The sequence below is a fragment of the Lithobates pipiens genome, unplaced genomic scaffold (genome assembly GCF_037356315.1).
Source record: "Lithobates pipiens isolate NorthernLeopardFrog02 unplaced genomic scaffold, aLitPip1_a1.2 Scaffold_13, whole genome shotgun sequence".
NCBI lineage: Eukaryota > Metazoa > Chordata > Amphibia > Anura > Ranidae > Lithobates > Lithobates pipiens.
The window spans coordinates 157,473,181-157,492,840 of NW_027507718.1; positions in this window are offsets into that span (position 1 = coordinate 157,473,181).

Consider the following 19,660-nt stretch of genomic DNA (forward strand, 5'->3'; position numbering starts at 1 on the left):
CTCTCTATCACAGTGCTGGTGTTATGTCAGTGCTCCCTATCTCGGTGCCGGTGTCAGTGCTCTCTATCTCAGTGCTGGTGTCAGTGCTCTCTATCATGGCGCTGGTGTGGTGTCAGTGCTTTCTATCTTGGTGCTTATGTCAGTGCTCTCTATCATGGTGCTGGTGTCAGTGATCTCTATCTCAGTGCTGGTTTCAGTTCTCCCTATCTCGGTGCCGGTGTCAGTGCTCTCTATCTCGGTGCCGGTGTCAGTGATCTCTATCATGGAGCTGGTGTCAGTGTTCTCTATCATGGTGCTGGTGTCAGTGTTCTCTATCATGGTGCTGGTGTCAGTGCTCTCTATCATGGTGCTGGTTTCAGTGCTCTTTATCTCAGTGCTGGTATCAGTGCTCTCTATCTTGGAGCTGGTGTCAGTGCTCTCTATCACGGTGCTGGTGTCAGTGCTCTCTATCATGGTGCTGTTGTGGTGTCTGTGCCCTCTATCTCAATGCTGGTCTCAGTGCTCTTTATCTCGGTGCTGGTGTCAGTGCTCTCTATCACGGTGCAGCTGTGAGTGCTCTCTATCACAGTGCTGGTGTGGTGTCAGTGCTCTCTGTCTCGGTGCTGGTGTCAGTGCTCTCTATCACGGTGCTAGTGTCAGTGCTCTCTATCATGGTGCTGGTGTCAGTGTTCTCTATCTCGTTGCTGGTGTCAGTGCTCTCTATCATGGTGCTGGTGTGGTGTCAGTGCTTTCTATCTTGGTGCTGGTGTCAGTGCTCTCTATCATGGTTCTGGTGTCAGTTCTCTATATCTCAGTGCTGCTGTCAGTGCTCCCTATGTTGTTGCCTGTGTCAGTGCTCTCTATCTTGGTGCTGGTGTCAGTGCTCTCTATCACGGTGCTGGTGTCAGTGCTCTCTATCTTGGTGCTGGTGTCAGTGCTCTCTTTCATGGTGCTGGTGTCAGTGCGCTCTATCTCAGTGCTGGTGTCAGTGCTCTCTATCACGGTGCTGGTGTGAGTGTTCTCTATCCTGGTGCTGGTGCCAGTACATTCTATCTCGGTGCTGGTGTCAGTGCTCCCTATCTCGGTGCCAGTGTCAGTGCTCTCTATCACGGTGCTGGTGCTGGTGTCAATGCTTTCTATCTCGGTGCTGGTGTCAGTGCTCTCTATCTCAGTGCAGGTGTCAGTGCTCTCTATCTCGGTGCTGCTGTCAGTGCTCTCTATCATGGTGCTGGAGTCAGTTCTCTCTATCACGGTGCTGTTGTGGTGTTAGTGCTCTCTATCTCAAAACTGGTGTCAGTGCTCTCTATCTTGGTGCTGGTGTTAGTGCTCTCTATCACAGTGCTGGTGTGGTGTCAGTGCTTTCTATCTTGGTGCTGGTGTCAGTGCTCTCCATCTCGGTGCTGGTGTCAGTGTTCTCTATCATGGTGCTGGTGTCAGTGCTCTCTATCTCTGTGCTGGTGTCAGTGCTCTATATCTCTGTGCTGGTGTCAGTGCTCTCTATATTGGTGCTGGTGTCACTGCTCTCTATCTTGGTGCTGGTGTCAGTGCTCTCTATCACGGTGCTGGTGTCAGTGCTCTCTATCACGGTGCTGAAGTCAGTGCTCTCTATCATGGTGGTGGTGTCAGTGCTTTCTATCTTGGTGCTGGTGTCAGTGCTCTCCGTCACGGTGTTGTTGTGGTGTCTGTGCTCTCTATCTCGGTGCTGGTGTCAGTGCTCTCTATCTCAGTGCTGGTGTCAGTGCTCTCTATCTCAGTGCTGGTGTCAGTGCTCTCTATCTCGGTGCTGGTGTCAGTGCTCTCTATCTCGGTGCTGGTGTCAGTGCTCTCTATCATGGTGCTGGTGTGGTGTCAGTGCTTTCTATCTCGGTGCTGGTGTCAGTGCTCTCTATCTCAGTGCTGGTGTCAGTGCTCTCTATCTCAATGCTGGTGTCAGTGCTCTCTATCTCGGTGCTGGTGTCAGTGCTCTCTATCACGGTGCTGTGTCAGTGCCCTCTATCACAGGGCTGATGTTGTGTCAGTGCTTTCTATCTTGGTGCTGGTGTCAGTGCTCTCTATCACGGTGCTGGTGTCAGTGCTCTCTATCACGGTGCTGGTGTCAGTGCTCTCTATCACTGTGCTGGTGTCAGTGCTCTCTATCTTGGTGATGGTGTCAGTGCTCTCTATCTCGGTGCTGGTGTCAGTGCTCTCTATCTCGGTGCTGGTGTCAGTGCTCTCTATCTTGGTGCTGGTGTCAGTGCTTTCTATCTCGGTGCTGGTGTCAGTGCTCTCCATCACGGTGCTGTTGTGGTGGATGTGCTCTCTATCTCGGTGCTGGTGTCAGTGCTCTCTATCACGGTGCTGAAGTCAGTGCTCTCTATCATGGTGTTGGTGTGGTGTCAGTGCACTCTATCTCAGTGCTGGTGTCAGTGCTCTCTATGTCGGTGCTGGTGTCAGTGCTCTCTATCACGGTGCAGCTGTGAGTGCTCTCTATCACAGTGCTGGTGTGGTGTCAGTGCTCTCTATCTTGGTGCTGGTGTCAGTGCTCTCTATCTCGGTGCTGGTGTCAGTGTTCTCTATCTCAGTGCTGGTGTCAGTACTCTCTATCACGGTGCTGGTGTCAGTGCTCTCTATCACGGTGCTGGTGTCAGTGCTCTCTATCACGGTGCTGGTGTCAGTGCTCTCTATCACGGTGCTGGTGTCAGTGCTCTCTATCACGGTGCTGGTGTCAGTGCTTTCTATCTTGGTGCTGGTGTCAGTGCTCTCTAGCATGGTTCTGGTGTCAGTTCTCTCTATCTCAGTGCTCCTTTCAGTGCTCCCTATCTTGGTGCCTTTGTCAGTGCTCTATATACGGGTGCTGGTGTCAGTGCTCTCTATCACGGTGCTGGTGTCAGTGCTCTCTATCTCGGTGCTGGTGTCAGTGCTCGCTATCATGGTGCTGGTGTCAGTCCCCTCTATCATGGTGCTGGTGTCAGTGCTATCATGGTGCTGGTGTCAGTGCTCTCTATCTCAGTGCTGTTGTCAACGCGCTCTATCACGGTGCTGGTGTGAGTGATCTCTATCCTGGTGCTGGTGCCAGTACATTCTATCTCAGTGCTGGTGTCAGTGCTCTCTATCTCGGTGCTGGTTTCAGTGCTCCCTATCTCGGTGCCAGTGACAATGCTCTCTATCATGGTGCTTATGTCAGTGTTCTCTATCTTGGTGCTGGTGTCAGTGCTCTCTATCTCGGGGCTGGTGTCAGTGCTCTCTATCACGGTGCTGTTGTGGTGTTAGTGCTCTCTATCTCAATGCTGGTGTCAGTGCTCTCTATCTCGGTGCTGGTGTCAGTGCTCTCTATCTCGGTGTTGGTGTCAGTGCTCTCTATCTCGGTGCTGGTGTCAGTGCTCTCTATCTCGGTGCTGGTGTCAGTGCTCTCTATCTCGGTGCTGGTGTCAGTGCTCTCTATCACGGTGCTGTTGTGGTGTTAGTGCTCTCTATCTCAATGCTGGTGTCAGTGCTCTCTATCTCGGTGCTGGTGTCAGTGCTCTCTATCTCGGTGTTGGTGTCAGTGCTCTCTATCTCGGTGCTGGTGTCAGTGCTCTCTATCTCGGTGCTGGTGTCAGTGCTCTCTATCTCGGTGCTGGTGTCAGTGCTCTCTATCTCGGTGCTGGTGTCAGTGCTCTCTATCTCGGTGCTGGTGTCAGTGCTCTCTATCACGGTGCTGGTGTCAGTGCTCTCTATCACGGTGCTGGTGTCAGTGCTCTCTATCACGGTGCTGGTGTCAGTGCTCTCTATCACAGTGCTGGTGTTATGTCAGTGCTCCCTATCTCGGTGCCGGTGTCAGTGCTCTCTATCTCAGTGCTGGTGTCAGTGCTCTCTATCATGGCGCTGGTGTGGTGTCAGTGCTTTCTATCTTGGTGCTGGTGTCAGTGCTCTCTATCATGGTGCTGGTGTTAGTGATCTCTATCTCAGTGCTGGTTTCAGTTCTCCCTATCTCGGTGCCGGTGTCAGTGCTCTCTATCTCGGTGCTGGTGTCAGTGATCTCTATCATGGAGCTGGTGTCAGTGTTCTCTATCATGGTGCTGGTGTCAGTGTTCTCTATCATGGTGCTGGTGTCAGTGCTCTCTATCATGGTGCTGGTATCAGTGCTCTCTATCTTGGTGCTGGTATCAGTGCTCTCTATCTTGGTGCTGGTGTCAGTGCTCTCTATCACGGTGCTGGTGTCAGTGCTCTCTATCATGGTGCTGTTGTGGTGTCTGTGCCCTCTATCTCAATGCTGGTCTCAGTGCTCTTTATCTCGGTGCTGGTGTCAGTGCTCTCTATCACGGTGCAGCTGTGAGTGCTCTCTATCACAGTGCTGGTGTGGTGTCAGTGCTATCTGTCTCGGTGCTGGTGTCAGTGCTCTCTATCACGGTGCTGGTGTCAGTGCTCTCTATCATGGTGCTGGTGTCAGTGTTCTCTATCTCGTTGCTGGTGTCAGTGCTCTCTATCATGGTGCTGGTGTGGTGTCAGTGCTTTCTATCTTGGTGCTGGTGTCAGTGCTCTCTATCATGGTTCTGGTGTCAGTTCTCTCTATCTCAGTGCTGCTGTCAGTGCTCCCTATGTTGTTGCCTGTGTCAGTGCTCTCTATCACGGTGCTGGTGTCAGTGCTCTCTATCACGGTGCTGGTGTCAGTGCTCTCTATCTCAGTGCTGGTGTCAGTGCTCGCTATCATGGTGCTGGTGTCAGTCCCCTCTATCATGGTGCTGGTGTCAGTGCTATCATGGTGCTGGTGTCAGTGCTCTCTATCTCAGTGCTGTTGTCAACGCGCTCTATCACGGTGCTGGTGTGAGTGATCTCTATCCTGGTGCCAGTACATTCTATCTCAGTGCTGGTGTCAGTGCTCTCTATCTCGGTGCTGGTGTCAGTGCTCTCTATCACGGTGCTGGTGTCAGTGCTCTCTATCACGGTGCTGGTGTCAGTGCTCTTTATCTCGGTGCTGGTGTCAGTGCTCTCTATCACGGTGCAGCTTTGAGTGATCTCTAATACAGTGCTGGTGTGGTGTCAGTGCTCTCTATCTTGGTGCTGGTGTCAGTGCTCTCTATCATGGTGCTGGAGTGCTGTCAGTGCTCTCTATCATGGTGCTGGTGTCAGTGCTCTCTATCATGGTGCTGGTGTCAGTTCTCTCTATCATGTTGCTGGTGTCAGTGCTCTATATCATGGTGCTGGTGTGGTGTCAGTGCTCTCTATCTCAATGCTGGTGTCAGTGCTCTTTATCTCGGTGCTGGTGTCAGTGCTCTCTATCACGGTGCAGCTTTGAGTGATCTCTAATACAGTGCTGGTGTGGTGTCAGTGCTCTCTATCTTGGTGCTGGTGTCAGTGCTCTCTATCATGGTGCTGGCGTGCTGTCAGTGCTCTCTATCATGGTGCTGGTGTCAGTGCTCTCTATCATGGTGCTTGTGTCAGTTCTCTCTATCATGTTGCTGGTGTCAGTGCTCTATATCATGGTGCTGGTGTGGTGTCAGTGCTCTCTATCTCGATGCTGGTGTCAGTGCTCGGTATCACCGTGCTGGTGTCAGTGCTCTCTATCTCAGTGCTGGTGTCAGTGCTCTCTATCATTTTGCTGGTGTGGTGTCAGTGCTTTCTATCTTGGTGCTGGTGTCAGTTCTCTCTATCATGGTGCTGGTGTGGTGTCAGTGCTCTCTATCACGGTTCTGGTGTCAGTTCTCTCTATCATGGTGCTGGTGTGGTGTCAGTGCTCTCTATCTCGATGCTGGTGTCAGTGCTCTCTATCTCGATGCTGGTGTCAGTGCTCTCTATCACGGTGCTGGTGTGGTGGCTCAAGCACAGATTGGCACACTGGGACACCGGCACAGGACTGCGCTGCCCTGACTGTGGCACTGATCATCTCCTGCACCCCTTCATAGCCTGGACTGACCTTGCCTCTCATCCATGGCCTTCATGCGCTCCTGAATTGACAAAATTTCACAGATAAAAAGGAATGCTGGTCGCTGTCGATCCCAGATTCACTTCTAGTATGTCAATGTCCATGTTGTGGGACTATGTCTGCACAGCTAGTAAGTATTTTGTGGCTGAAAAGATAACCTGGAGCCTTCCATTAAAGCGAATGGGGTGTGCCGCGAACCTTTGGTTTGCGAACATTTGGGTACGTTCGCGGATCACATTTGTGAAACTTCCTGTCAGAAGTTCTTCCATCACTAATTATGACGTGCATGATCACAAACTCTTGGCCATTATAACTGCTCTGGAGGATTGGCTGGTGTCAGTGCTCTCTATCTCGATGATGGTGTCAGTGCTCCCAATCTCGGTGCCGGTATCAGTGCTCTCTATCACGGTGCTGCTCTCAGTGCTCTCTATCACGGTGCTGCTGCTGCTTTCATTGCTCTCCATCACGGTGCTGGTGCTGGTGGCAGTGCTCTCTATCACGGTGCTGCTGTCAGTGTTCTCTATCACGGTGCTGGTGCTGCTGTCAGTGCTCTCTATCACAGTGCTGGTGATGGTGTCAGTGCTCTCTATCACGGTGCCGATGTCAGTGCTCTCTATCACGGTGCCGGTGTCAGTGCTCTCTATCACGGTGCCGGTGTCAGTGCTCTCTATCACGGTGCCGGTGTCAGTGCTCTCTATCACGGTGCCGGTGTCAGTGCTCTCTATCACGGTGCCGGTGTCAGGGCTCTCTATCACGGTGCCGGTGTCAGTGCTCTCTATCATGGTGCTGGTGTCAGTGTTCTCTATCATGGTGCTGGTGTTGCTGTCAGGTCTCTCTATCTCAGTGCTGGTGTCAGTGCTCTCTATCACGGTGCTGGTGTCAGTGCTCTCTATCACGGTGCTGGTGCTGGTGTCGATGCTTTCTATCTCGGTGCTGGTGTCAGATCGCTCTATCACGGTGCTGGTTTGTTATCTGTGCTCTATCTCGGTCCTGGTGTCTGTGCTCTCTATCTCAGTCCTGGTGTCAGTGCTCTCTATCACGGTGCTGGTGTGGTGTCAGTGCTCTCTTTCTCGGTGCTGGTGTCAGTGCTCTCTATCTCAGTGCTGGTGTCAGTTCTCTGTATCACGATGCTGGTGTCAGTGCTCTCTATCTCAGTGCTGGTGTCAGTGCTCACTATCATGGTGCTGGTCTGGTGTCAGTGCTTTCTATCTTGGTGCTGGTGTCAGTGCTATCTATCTCAGTGCTGGTGTCAGTGCTCTCTATCTCAGTGCTGGTGTCAGTGCTCTCTATCATGGTGCTGGTGTGGTTTCAGTGCTTTCTATCTTGGTGCGGGTGTCAGTGCTCTCTATCTCAATGCTGGTGTCAGTGCTCTCTATCTCGGTGCTGGTGTCAGTGCTATCTATCTCAGTGCTGGTGTCAGTGCTCTCTATCTCAGTGCTGGTGTCAGTGCTCTTTATCATGGTGCTGGTGTGGTTTCAGTGCTTTCTATCTTGGTGCGGGTGTCAGTGCTCTCTATCACGGTGCTGGTGTCAGTGATCTCTATCTCAGTGCTGGTTTCAGTGCTCTCTATCACAGTGCTGGTGTCAGTGCTCTCTATACCAGTGTTGGTGTCAGTGCTCTCTGTTATGGTGCTGGTGTCAGTGCTCTCTATTTCAGTGCTGGTGTCAGTGCTCTCTATCTCAGTGCTGGTGTCAGTGCTCTCTATCTCGGTGCTGGTTTCAGTGCTCCCTATCTCGGTGCCAGTGACAATGCTCTCTATCATGGTGCTTATGTCAGTGTTCTCTATCTTGGTGCTGGTGTCAGTGCTCTCTATCTCGGGGCTGGTGTCAGTGCTCTCTATCACGGTGCTGTTGTGGTGTTAGTGCTCTCTATCTCAATGCTGGTGTCAGTGCTCTCTATCTCGGTGCTGGTGTCAGTGCTCTCTATCTCGGTGTTGGTGTCAGTGCTCTCTATCTCGGTGCTGGTGTCAGTGCTCTCTATCTCGGTGCTGGTGTCAGTGCTCTCTATCTCGGTGCTGGTGTCAGTGCTCTCTATCTCGGTGCTGGTGTCAGTGCTCTCTATCACGGTGCTGTTGTGGTGTTAGTGCTCTCTATCTCAATGCTGGTGTCAGTGCTCTCTATCTCGGTGCTGGTGTCAGTGCTCTCTATCTCGGTGTTGGTGTCAGTGCTCTCTATCTCGGTGCTGGTGTCAGTGCTCTCTATCTCGGTGCTGGTGTCAGTGCTCTCTATCTCGGTGCTGGTGTCAGTGCTCTCTATCTCGGTGCTGGTGTCAGTGCTCTCTATCTCGGTGCTGGTGTCAGTGCTCTCTATCACGGTGCTGGTGTCAGTGCTCTCTATCACGGTGTTGGTGTCAGTGCTCTCTATCACAGTGCTGGTGTTATGTCAGTGCTCCCTATCTCGGTGCCGGTGTCAGTGCTCTCTATCTCAGTGCTGGTGTCAGTGCTCTCTATCATGGCGCTGGTGTGGTGTCAGTGCTTTTTATCTTGGTGCTGGTGTCAGTGCTCTCTATCATGGTGCTGGTGTTAGTGATCTCTATCTCAGTGCTGGTTTCAGTTCTCCCTATCTCGGTGCCGGTGTCAGTGCTCTCTATCTCGGTGCTGGTGTCAGTGATCTCTATCATGGAGCTGGTGTCAGTGTTCTCTATCATGGTGCTGGTGTCAGTGTTCTCTATCATGGTGCTGGTGTCAGTGCTCTCTATCATGGTGCTGGTATCAGTGCTCTCTATCTTGGTGCTGGTATCAGTGCTCTCTATCTTGGTGCTGGTGTCAGTGCTCTCTATCACGGTGCTGGTGTCAGTGCTCTCTATCATGGTGCTGTTGTGGTGTCTGTGCCCTCTATCTCAATGCTGGTCTCAGTGCTCTTTATCTCGGTGCTGGTGTCAGTGCTCTCTATCACGGTGCAGCTGTGAGTGCTCTCTATCACAGTGCTGGTGTGGTGTCAGTGCTATCTGTCTCGGTGCTGGTGTCAGTGCTCTCTATCACGGTGCTGGTGTCAGTGCTCTCTATCATGGTGCTGGTGTCAGTGTTCTCTATCTCGTTGCTGGTGTCAGTGCTCTCTATCATGGTGCTGGTGTGGTGTCAGTGCTTTCTATCTTGGTGCTGGTGTCAGTGCTCTCTATCATGGTTCTGGTGTCAGTTCTCTCTATCTCAGTGCTGCTGTCAGTGCTCCCTATGTTGTTGCCTGTGTCAGTGCTCTCTATCACGGTGCTGGTGTCAGTGCTCTCTATCACGGTGCTGGTGTCAGTGCTCTCTATCTCAGTGCTGGTGTCAGTGCTCGCTATCATGGTGCTGGTGTCAGTCCCCTCTATCATGGTGCTGGTGTCAGTGCTATCATGGTGCTGGTGTCAGTGCTCTCTATCTCAGTGCTGTTGTCAACGCGCTCTATCACGGTGCTGGTGTGAGTGATCTCTATCCTGGTGCCAGTACATTCTATCTCAGTGCTGGTGTCAGTGCTCTCTATCTCGGTGCTGGTGTCAGTGCTCTCTATCACGGTGCTGGTGTCAGTGCTCTCTATCACGGTGCTGGTGTCAGTGCTCTCTATCACAGTGCTGGTGTTATGTCAGTGCTCCCTATCTCGGTGCCGGTGTCAGTGCTCTCTATCTCAGTGCTGGTGTCAGTGCTCTCTATCATGGCGCTGGTGTGGTGTCAGTGCTTTCTATCTTGGTGCTGGTGTCAGTGCTCTCTATCATGGTGCTGTTGTCAGTGATCTCTATCTCAGTGCTGGTTTCAGTTCTCCCTATCTCGGTGCCGGTGTCAGTGCTCTCTATCTCGGTGCTGGTGTCAGTGTTCTCTATCATGGTGCTGGTGTCAGTTTTCTCTATCATGGTGCTGGTGTCAGTGCTCTCTATCATGGTGCTGGTTTCAGTGCTCTTTATCTCAGTGCTGGTATCAGTGCTCTCTATCTTGGTGCTGGTGTCAGTGCTCTCTATCACGGTGCTGGTGTCAGTGCTCTCTATCATGGTGCTGTTGTGGTGTCTGTGCCCTCTATCTCAATGCTGGTCTCAGTGCTCTTTATCTCGGTGCTGGTGTCAGTGCTCTCTATCACGGTGCTGGTGTCAGTGCTCTCTATCATGGTGCTGGTGTCAGTGTTCTCTATCTCGTTGCTGGTGTCAGTGCTCTCTATCATGGTGCTGGTGTGGTGTCAGTGCTTTCTATCTTGGTGCTGGTGTCAGTGCTTTCTATCTTGGTGCTGGTGTCAGTGCTCTCTATCATGGTTCTGGTGTCAGTTCTCTCTATCTCAGTGCTGCTGTCAGTGCTCCCTATGTTGTTGCCTGTGTCAGTGCTCTCTATACCGGTGCTGGTGTCAGTGCTCTCTATCACGGTGCTGGTGTCAGTGCTCTCTATCACGGTGCTGGTGTCAGTGCTCTCTATCTTGGTGCTGGTGTCAGTGCTCTCTTTCATGGTGCTGGTGTCAGTGCGCTCTATCTCAGTGCTGGTGTCAGTGCTCTCTATCACGGTGCTGGTGTGAGTGTTCTCTATCCTGGTGCTGGTGCCAGTACATTCTATCTCGGTGCTGGTGTCAGTGCTCCCTATCTCGGTGCCAGTGTCAGTGCTCTCTATCACGGTGCTGGTGTCAATGCTTTCTATCTCGGTGCTGGTGTCAGTGCTCTCTATCTCAGTGCTGGTGTCAGTGCTCTCTATCTCGGTGCTGCTGTCAGTGCTCTCTATCACGGTGCTGGAGTCAGTTCTCTCTATCACGGTGCTGTTGTGGTGTTGGTGCTCTCTATCTCAAAACTGGTGTCAGTGCTCTCTATCTTGGTGCTGGTGTCAGTGCTCTCTATCACAGTGCTGGTGTTGTGTCAGTGCTCTCTATCTCTGTGCTGGTGTCAGTGCTCTATATCTCGGTTCCGGTGTCAGTGTTCTCTATCTCAGTGCTGGTGTCAGTACTCTCTATCTTGGTGCTGGTGTCAGTGCTCTCTATCACATTGCTGGCGTGGTGTCAGTGATCTCTATCACAGTGCTTGTGTCAGTGCTCTCTATCTCTGTGCTGGTGTCAGTGTTCTCTATCATGGTGCTGGTGTCAGTGCTCTCTATCTCAGTGCTGGTGTCAGTGCTCTCTATGTTGGTGCTGATGTCAGTGCTCTCTATCACGGTGCTTGTGTCAGTGCTCTCTATCATGGTGCTGGTGTGGTGTCAGTGCTCTCTATCTCGATGCTGGTGTCAGTGCTCTGTATCACGGTGCTGGTGTCAGTGCTCTCTATCATGGTGCTGGTGTGGTGTCAGTGCTTTCTATCTTGGTGCTGGTGTCAGTGCTCTCTATCTCGGTGCTGGTGTCAGTGTTCTCTATCATGGTGCTGGTTTCAGTGCTCTCTATCTCAGCGCTGTTTTCAGTGCTCTCTATCTCAGTGCTGGTGTCAGTGCTCTCTATCTCAGTGCTGGTGTCAGTGCTCTCTATCTCGGTGCTGGTGTCAGTGCTCTCTATGTTGGTGCTGGTGTCAGTGCTCTCTATCACGGTGCTGGTGTCAGTGCTCTCTATCACGGTGCTGGTGTCAGTGCTCTCTATCATGGTGGTGGTGTCAGTGCTCTCCATCACGGTGTTGTGGTGTCTGTGCTCTCTATCTTGGTGCTGGTGTCAGTACTCTCTGTCTCGGTGCTGGTGTCAGTGCTCTCTATCACAGTGCTGAAGTCAGTGCTCTCTATCACTGTGCTGGTGTGGTGGCTGTGCTCTCTATCTCGGTGCTGGTGTCAGTGCTCTCTATCACGGTGCTGAAGTCAGTGCTCTCTATCACGGTGCTAGTGTGGTGTCAGTGCTCTCTATCTCAATGCTGGTGTCAGTGCTCCCTTTCTCGGTGCTGGTGTCAGTGCTCTCTATCACGGTGCTGAAGTCAGTGCTCTCTATCACGGTGCTAGTGTGGTGTCAGTGCTCTCTATCATGGTGCTGGTATCAGTGCTCTCTATCTCAGTGCTGGTTTCAGTTCTCCCTATCTCGGTGCCGGTGTCAGTGCTCTCTATCACGGTGCTGGTGTCAGTGCTCTCTATCTCGGTGCTGGATTCAGTGTTCTCTGTCATGGTGCTGGTGTCAGTGCTCTCTATCTCAGTGCTGGTGTCAGTGCTCTCTATCTTGGTGCTGGTGTCAGTGCTCTCTATCTTGGTGCTGGTGTCAGTGCTCTCTATCTTGGTGCTGGTGTCAGTGCTCTCTATCTTGGTGCTGGTGTCAGTGCTCTCTATCACGGTGCTGGTGTCAGTGCTCTCTATAATGGTGCTGGTGTCAGTGCTCTCTATAATGGTGCTGGTGTCAGTGCTCTCTATAATGGTGCTGGTGTCAGTGCTCTCTATAATGGTGCTGGTGTCAGTGCTCTCTATCACGGTGCAGCTGTGAGTGCTCTCTATCACAGTGCTGGTGTGGTGTCAGTGCTCTCTATCTCGGTGCTGGTGTCAGTACTCTCTATATCGGTGCTGGTGTCAGTGCTCTCTATCTTGGTGCTGGTGTCAGTGCTCTCTATCTTGGTGCTGGTGTCAGTGCTCTCTATCTTGGTGCTGGTGTCAGTGCTCTCTATCTTGGTGCTGGTGTCAGTGCTCTCTATCACGGTGCTGGTGTCAGTGCTCTCTATAATGGTGCTGGTGTCAGTGCTCTCTATAATGGTGCTGGTGTCAGTGCTCTCTATCACGGTGCAGCTGTGAGTGCTCTCTATCACAGTGCTGGTGTGGTGTCAGTGCTCTCTATCTCGGTGCTGGTGTCAGTACTCTCTATATCGGTGCTGGTGTCAGTGCTCTCTATCACGGTGCTATTGTCAGTGCTCTCTATCTCGGCGCTGGTGTCAGTGCTCTCTATCATGGTGCTGGTGTGGTGTCAGTGTTTTCTATCTTGGTGCTGGTGTCAGTGCTCTCTATCATGGTTTTGGTGTCAGTTCTCTCTATCTCAGTGCTGCTGTCAGTGCTCCCTATCTTGGTGCCTGTGTCAGTGCTCTCTATACCGGTGCTGGTGTCAGTGCTCTCTATACCGGTGCTGGTGCAGTGCTCTCTATCTCAGTGCTGGTGTCAGTGCTCTCTTTCTCAGTGCTGGTGTCAACGCTCTCTATCACAGTGCTGGTGTCAGTGCTCTCTATCTTGGTGCTGTGTCAGTGCTCTCTATCTCGGTGCCGGTGTCAGTGCTCTCTGTCATGGTGCTGGTGTCAATGCTCTCTATTTTAGTGCTGGTGTCAGTGCTCTGTTTCTTGGTGCTGGTGTCAGTGCTCTGTTTCTTGGTGCTGGTGTCAGTGCTCTCTATCTTGGTGCTGGTGTCAGTGCTCTCTATCTTGGTGCTGGTGTCAGTGCTCTCTATCACGGTGCTGGTGTCAGTGCTCTCTATAATGGGGCTGGTGTCAGTGCTTTCTATCTCGGTGCTGGTTACAGTGCTCTCCATCATGGTGCTGTTGTGGTGTCTGTGCTCTGTATCTAAATGCTGGTGTGAGTGCTCTTTATCTCGGTGCTGGTGTCAGTGCTCTCTATCACGGTGCAGCTGTGAGTGCTCTCCATCACAGTGCTGGTGTGGTGTCAGTGCTCTCTAACTCGGTGATGGTGTCAGTGCTCTCTATCACGGTGCTATTGTCAGTGCTCTCTATCTCAGCGCTGGTGTCAGTGCTCTCTATCATGGTGCTGGTGTGGTGTCAGTGTTTTCTATCTTGGTGCTGGTGTCAGTGCTCTCTATCATGGTTCTGGTGTCAGTTCTCTCTATCTCAGTGCTGCTGTCAGTGCTCCCTATCTTGGTGCCTGTGTCAGTGCTCTCTATACCGGTGCTGGTGTCAGTGCTCTGTATCACGGTGCTGGTGCTGGTGTCAGTGCTCTCTATCTCGGTGCTGGTGTCAGTGCTCTCTATCTCGGTGCTGGTGTCAGTGCTCTCTATCATGGTGCTGGTGTCAGTGCTCTCTATAACAGTGCTGGTGACAGTGCTCTCTATCGTGGTGCTGGTGTCAGTGCTCTCTATCACGGTGCTGGTGCTGATGTCAATGCTTTCTATCTCTGTGCTGGCGTCAGTGCGCTCTATCTCGGTGCTGGCGTCAGTGCTCTCTATCTCGGTGCTGGCGTCAGTGCTCTCTATCTCGGTGCTGCTGTCAGTGCTCTCTATCACTGTGCTGTTGTGGTGTTAGTACTCTCTATCTTGGTGCTGGTGTCAGTGCTCTCTATCACGGTGCTGGTGCTGATGTCAATGCTTTCTATCTCTGTGCTGGCGTCAGTGCGCTCTATCTCGGTGCTGGCGTCAGTGCTCTCTATCTCGGTGCTGGCGTCAGTGTTCTCTATCTCAGTGCTGGTGTCAGTACTCTCTATCTTGGTGCTGGTGTCAGTGCTCTCTATCACGGTGCTGGTGCTGGTGTCGATGCTTTCTATCTCGGTGCTGGTGTCAGATCGCTCTATCACGGTGCTGGTTTGTTATCTGTGCTCTATCTCGGTCCTGGTGTCTGTGCTCTCTATCTCAGTCCTGGTGTCAGTGCTCTCTATCACGGTGCTGGAGTCAGTGCTCTCTATCACGGTGCTGGCGTGGTGTTAGTGCTCTCTATCACAGTGCTTGTGTCAGTGCTCTCTATCTCGGTGCTGGTGTCAGTGCTCTCTATCACGGTGCTGGTGTCAGTGCTCTCTATCACGGTCCTGGTGTCAGTGTTCTCTATCATGGTGCTGGTGTCAGTGCTCTCTATCACGGTGCTGGCGTGGTGTTAGTGCTCTCTATCACAGTGCTTGTCAGTGCTCTCTATCACGGTGCTGGTGTCAGTGCTCTCTATCACGGTGCTGGTGTCAGTGCTCTCTATCACGGTGCTGGTGTCAATGCTCTCTATCTTGGTGCTGGTGTCAGTGCTCTCTATCTTGGTGCTGGTGTCAGTGCTCTCTATCACAGTGCTGGTGTCAGTGCTCTCTATCAAAGAGCTTGTGGCAGTGCTTTCTATCTCGGTGCTGGTGTTATTGCTCTCTATCTCAGTGCTGGTGTCAGTTCTCTCTATCATGGTGCTGGTGTCAGTGCTCTCTATCACGGTGCTGGTGTGGTGTCAGTGCTCTGTATCTCGATGCTGGTGTCAGTGCTCTGTATCACGGTGCTGGTGTCAGTGCTCTCTATCTCAGTGCTGGTCTCAGTGCTCTCTATCATGGTGCTGGTGTGGTGTCAGTGCTTTCTATCTTGGTGCTGGTGTCACTGCTCTCTATCACGGTGCTGGTGTCAGTGCTCTCTATCTCAGTGCTGGTGTCAGTGCTATCTATCTCAGTGCTGGTGTCAGTGCTATCTATCTCAGTGCTGGTGTCAGTGCTATCTATCTCGGTGCTGGTGTCAGTGCTCTTTATCTCGGTGCTGGTGTCAGTGCTCTCTATCTCGGTGCTGGTGTCAGTGCTCTTTATCTCGGTGCTGGTGTCAGTGCTCTCTATCACGGTGCTGAAGTCAGTGCTCTCTATCACGGTGCTGGTGTGGTGTCAGTGCTCTCTATCTCAATGCTGGTGTCAGTGCTCTTTATCTCGGTGCTGGTGTCAGTGCTCTCTATCATGGTGCTGGTGAGGTGTCAGTGCTATCTATCTCGGTGCTGGTGTCAGTGCTCTGTATCACGGTGCTGGTGTCAGTGCTCTCTATCTCAGTGCTGGTGTCAGTGCTCTCTATCACGGTGCTGGTGTGGTGTCAGTGCTCTCTATCACGGTGCTGGTGTCAGTGCTCTCTATCACGGTGCTGGTGTCAGTGCTCTCTATCACGGTGCTGGTGTGGTGTCAGTGCTCTCTATCACGGTGCTGGTGTCAGTGCTCCCTATCTCAGTTCCGGTGTCAGTGCTATCTATCTCGGTGCTGGTGTCAGTGCTCTCTATCTCGGTGCTGGTGTCAGTGTTCTCTATCATGGTGCAGGTGTCAGCGCTCTCTATCTCAGTGCTGGTGTCAGTGCTCTCTATCTCAGTGCTGGTGTCAGTGCTCTCTATCACGTTGCTGATGTCAGTGCTCTCTATCATGGTGCTGGTGTCAGTGCTTTCTATCTCGGTGCTGGTGTCAGTGCTCTCCATCACGGTGCTGTTGTGGTGGCTATGCTCTCTATCTGTGTGCTGGTGTCAGTGCTCTCTATCACGGTGCTGAAGTCAGTGCTCTCTATCACGGTGCTGGTGTGGTGTCAGTGCTCTCTATCTCAATGCTGGTGTCAGTGCTCTCTATCTCGGTGCTGGTGTCAGTGCTATCTATCTCAGTGCTGGTGTCAGTGCTATCTATCTCAGTGCTGGTGCCAGTGCTATCTATCTCAGTGCTGGTGTCGGAGCTATCTATCTCAGTGCTGGTGTCAGTGCTCTCTATCTCGGTGCTGGTGTCAGTGCTCTCTATCTCGGGGCTGGTGTCAGAGCTCTCTATCACGGTGCTGAAGTCAGTGCTCTCTATCACGGTGCTGGTGTGGTGTCAGTGCTCTCTATCTCAATGCTGGTGTCAGTGCTCTTTATCTCGGTGCTGGTGTCAGTGCTCTCTATCATGGTGCTGGTGTGATGTCAGTGCTATCTATCTCGATGCTGGTGTCAGTGCTCTGTATCACGGTGCTGGTGTCAGTGCTCTATATCGCTGTGCTGGTTTCAGTGCTCCCTATCTCGGTTCCGGTGTCAGTGCTCTCTATCTCAGTGCTGGTGTCAGTGCTCTCTATCTCAGTGCTGGTGTCAGTGCTCTCTATCACGGTGCTGGTGTGGTGTCAGTGCTCTCTATAACGGTGCTGGTGTCAGTGCTCTCTATAACGGTGCTGGTGTCAGTGCTCTCTATCGCTGTGCTGGTTTCAGTGCTCCCTATCTCGGTTCCGGTGTCAGTGCTCTCTATCACGGTGCTGGTGTCAGTGCTCTCTATCTCGGTGCTTGTGTCAGTGCTCTCTATCTCGGTGCTTGTGTCAGTGCTCTCTATCTCAGTGCTGGTGTCAGTGCTCTCTATCTCAGTGCTGGTGTCAGTGCTCTCTATCTCAGTGCTGGTGTCAGTGCTCTCTATCATGGTGCTGGTGTCAGTGCTCTCTATCTCAGTGCTGGTGTCAGTGCTCTCTATCATGGTGCTGGTGTCAGTGCTTTCTATCTCGGTGCTGGTGTCAGTGCTCTCCATCACGGTTCTGTTGTGGTGGCTATGCTCTCTATCTCAGTGCTGGTGTCAGTGCTCTCTATCACGGTGCTGAAGTCAGTGCTCTCTATCACGGTGCTGGTGTGGTGTCAGTGCTCTCTATCTCGGTGCTGGTGTCAGTGCTCTCTATCTCGGTGCTGGTGTCAGTGCTCTCTATCATGGTGCTGGTGTCAGTGCTCTCTATAACAGTGCTGGTGACAGTGCTCTCTATCGTGGTGCTGGTGTCAGTGCTCTCTATCACGGTGCTGGTGCTGATGTCAATGCTTTCTATCTCGGTGCTGGCGTCAGTGCGCTCTATCTCGGTGCTGGCGTCAGTGCTCTCTATCTCGGTGCTGGCGTCAGTGCTCTCTATCTCGGTGCTGGCGTCAGTGCTCTCTATCTCGGTGCTGCTGTCAGTGCTCTCTATCACTGTGCTGTTGTGGTGTTAGTACTCTCTATCTTGGTGCTGGGGTTAGTGCTCTATATCTCGGTGCTGGTGTCAGTGTTCTCTATCTCAGTGCTGGTGTCAGTACTCTCTATCTTGGTGCTGGTGTCAGTGCTCTCTATCACGGTGCTGGCGTGGTGTTAGTGCTCTCTATCACAGTGCTTGTGTCAGTGCTCTCTATCTCGGTGCTGGTGTCAGTGCTCTCTATCACGGTGCTGGTGTCAGTGCTCTCTATCACGGTCCTGGTGTCAGTGTTCTCTGTCACGGTGCTGGTGTCAGTGCTCTCTATCACGGTGCTGGCGTGGTGTTAGTGCTCTCTATCACAGTGCTTGTCAGTGCTCTCTATCACGGTGCTGGTGTCAGTGCTCTCTATCACGGTGCTGGTGTCAGTGCTCTCTATCACGGTGCTGGTGTCAGTGCTCTTTATCTCGGTGCTGGTGTCAGTGCTCTCTATCACGGTGCAGCTTTGAGTGATCTCTAATACAGTGCTGGTGTGGTGTCAGTGCTCTCTATCTTGGTGCTGGTGTCAGTGCTCTCTATCATGGTGCTGGCGTGCTGTCAGTGCTCTCTATCATGGTGCTGGTGTCAGTGCTCTCTATCATGGTGCTGGTGTCAGTTCTCTCTATCATGTTGCTGGTGTCAGTGCTCTATATCATGGTGCTGGTGTGGTGTCAGTGCTCTCTATCTCAATGCTGGTGTCAGTGCTCTTTATCTCGGTGCTGGTGTCAGTGCTCTCTATCACGGTGCAGCTTTGAGTGATCTCTAATACAGTGCTGGTGTGGTGTCAGTGCTCTCTATCTTGGTGCTGGTGTCAGTGCTCTCTATCATGGTGCTGGCGTGCTGTCAGTGCTCTCTATCATGGTGCTGGTGTCAGTGCTCTCTATCATGGTGCTGGTGTCAGTTCTCTCTATCATGTTGCTGGTGTCAGTGCTCTATATCATGGTGCTGGTGTGGTGTCAGTGTTCTCTATCTCGATGCTGGTGTCAGTGCTCGGTATCACCGTGCTGGTGTCAGTGCTCTCTATCTCAGTGCTGGTGTCAGTGCTCTCTATCATTTTGCTGGTGTGGTGTCAGTGCTTTCTATCTTGGTGCTGGTGTCAGTTCTCTCTATCATGGTGCTGGTGTGGTGTCAGTGCTCTCTATCACGGTGCTGGTGTCAATTCTCTCTATCATGGTGCTGGTGTGGTGTCAGTGCTCTCTATCTCGATGCTGGTGTCAGTGCTCTCTATCTCGATGCTGGTGTCAGTGCTCTCTATCACGGTGCTGGTGTGGTGGCTCAAGCACAGGTTGGCACACTGGGACACCGGCACAGGACTGCGCTGCCCTGACTGTGGCACTGATCATCTCCTGCACCCCTTCATAGCCTGGACTGACCTTGCCTCTCATCCATGGCCTTCATGCGCTCCTGAATTGACAAAATTTCACAGATAAAAAGGAATGCTGGTCGCTGTCGATCCCAGATTCACTTCTAGTATGTCAATGTCCATGTTGTGGGACTATGTCTGCACAGCTAGTAAGTATTTTGTGGCTGAAAAGATAACCTGGAGCCTTCCATTAAAGCGAATGGGGTGTGCCGCGAACCTTTGGTTTGCGAACATTTGGGTACGTTCGCGGATCACATTTGTGAAACTTCCTGTCAGAAGTTCTTCCATCACTAATTATGACGTGCATGATCACAAACTCTTGGCCATTATAACTGCTCTGGAGGATTGGCTGGTGTCAGTGCTCTCTATCTCGATGATGGTGTCAGTGCTCCCAATCTCGGTGCCGGTATCAGTGCTCTCTATCACGGTGCTGCTCTCAGTGCTCTCTATCACGGTGCTGCTGCTGCTTTCATTGCTCTCCATCACGGTGCTGGTGCTGGTGGCAGTGCTCTCTATCACGGTGCTGCTGTCAGTGTTCTCTATCACGGTGCTGGTGCTGCTGTCAGTGCTCTCTATCACAGTGCTGGTGATGGTGTCAGTGCTCTCTATCACGGTGCCGGTGTCAGTGCTCTCTATCACGGTGCCGGTGTCAGTGCTCTCTATCACGGTGCCGGTGTCAGTGCTCTCTATCACGGTGCCGGTGTCAGTGCTCTCTATCACGGTGCCGGTGTCAGTGCTCTCTATCACGGTGCCGGTGTCAGTGCTCTCTATCACGGTGCCGGTGTCAGGGCTCTCTATCACGGTGCCGGTGTCAGTGCTCTCTATCATGGTGCTGGTGTCAGTGTTCTCTATCATGGTGCTGGTGTTGCTGTCAGGTCTCTCTATCTCAGTGCTGGTGTCAGTGCTCTCTATCACGGTGCTGGTGTCAGTGCTCTCTATCACGGTGCTGGTGCTGGTGTCGATGCTTTCTATCTCGGTGCTGGTGTCAGATCGCTCTATCACGGTGCTGGT